We start from the raw sequence: 1,718 nt of genomic DNA, 5'->3' as shown, positions 1-1,718 counted from the left end.
TAACCCTGGAGTATCCCTGCCAGTGGAGAAATGGAGAGGGACCTGCATTTTGGGCAGGGGTGATAAAAAAGCCTGCAGTGTTCATTAAGCTGAGAGATCTGACTGAGGATTGGCCAGTGGACTCCCCTTTTTATTTGATTATCGGTTTTAGTCAGCTCCTCTGTCTCTTGGCTGTTTTCCAGGCTCTTAATACCTGGATTGTTTTTAAGAATAATTTGTTGCTTGTACTGTTGGGGTGTCCCTTGAACTGCAGGTGACACCAATTCCTTGATGTTGACCAGGGCAGAAATCATTCCCCCAGGAAATTAGTTGTGTTACTTGTGTGTCCCTAAGGACAACTGCAAGGTAAATGTTAATGCCCAGCACCTGCACCACGTCACAGGGCCCCGGCCCCGCCTCCCTTCCAGGTTCCATTTGTTGCCTGGAAACCGGGAACGCGGGCACAGCCACTGTCGCGTTGGTGCTGCCGCGTCAACACCCGCAGTCCCCGGTCGGCTCTCGACCTACCCTGTTCCCCGCGGCCTGAGCTCCGTCAGGCAGCGATACTGAGCGTTTTGATAAGCGAATTCTTGGAGAGATTGTCTCTCAGAAACTCTGTCAGTCTTGCCGGTCACTGAAAGGCAAGGACTGACTGGGCTCTTCACCAACTGAGCCCTTGCAAAGAACTGTCTTTGAAGATCACCCGTGTCCTTCATTGGAAGGTAAAGCTGGGATGTCCTTCATGATGTTCAGCTTGACACCCTGCTGTGATAGACCTGGCTTTCCTGAGATGTGTCAGCAATTGTTCCCCAGCCCTGGGCATATTTCTTCCTCATTCCTTTCCTGGGTGGCCTCAGCTGCTGTGTCCTGGCACAGCTGGTTCCTCTGCCCAGGCTCAGGCCATTTGTGCTCTGAACACAAAGCTGAGGGGCCAGAGCTGTCTGTGCCCTGAGCCTGGAGCAGAGGGGGAATTAAGATCCTTTCCTAACTTGTGGGGTGGGTAAAGAAGTCTCTGGGGTAGAGAAGATGGAGATCTCCCTTCTCTGTACAGGGGTGGTGGGCTGGAGCTGTGCTTTGTCCTGTCCGTGCAGGGAGATGGGGCTGATTTCCCAGTTCTGTTCCTTCCCCTGAGTCTGGGAGGCACATCTCTGTAGGCTTTATGGCAGCAGAACTGTGGGGCTGTGGAAGAGCATCACAGCAGACATAGAGGGTAGGGGAAGCTGCTAGCCTGGATGGGGGTGTGGAAAGTGGAAGCCCTCTGCAAACAGCAGTGTGGGCATGATGGACAGGCTTCATTTGAAGTGAAATGAAACTGCAGCTAGGAAACTGGCACAAGTAATCCAGTGATTCTCAAGACCAAGTAACAAATCACTGAAATCCAGATTAATGTCCCATTCCCCACCAGATGGTAATTTCCAGCTTTAAATCCCAGCTCTTGCTGCAGCATGCCCTGGTGTCCATAAGACAGTGTTGTGTTCTCATGTTTCTGGGCACTCTCTGGGGTTGTCTTCTCTTCTTGCCCTTTCGTGCACACTGATTTTGTACGACAGAGGCTGGTGATTGTTTACCTATAGCTTCTTGTAGGATAAGGGTGCTGGAGAAGAACTGCCACTAGGATAAAGTCTGACGTGGTCCTGCTCCCCCATATGTTGCATTTCTAATGGCTCACGGCCCTTTAATGGTGTCTCCTCAGGACCTAGCAGAGTTTGATGGCAAGGTTCACTCTATTGCTTACTACA

The 1,718-nt window shown here is 51.3% G+C and overlaps 1 long non-coding RNA gene across 1 annotated transcript in view; it reads left to right on the top strand.

Moving 5' to 3' along the window:
- The first annotated feature begins 565 nt into the window (after nt 1–565).
- The window catches only part of LOC114073138, a 2,556-nt gene continuing 1,403 nt past the window's right edge, over nt 566–1,718 (top strand). Inside the window, exon 1 of the long non-coding RNA XR_003574287.1 lies at nt 566–701. This is a non-coding gene — a long non-coding RNA (uncharacterized LOC114073138). The remainder of the gene's footprint in view (nt 702–1,718) is intronic.

The sequence above is a fragment of the Empidonax traillii genome, unplaced genomic scaffold (genome assembly GCF_003031625.1).
Source record: "Empidonax traillii isolate 1590-97213 ecotype Southwest subspecies unplaced genomic scaffold, ASM303162v1 scaffold5472:size8225, whole genome shotgun sequence".
NCBI lineage: Eukaryota > Metazoa > Chordata > Aves > Passeriformes > Tyrannidae > Empidonax > Empidonax traillii.
Note: the sequence above shows the minus strand (reverse complement) of the source record. Positions and strands in the feature narration are given on the sequence as shown.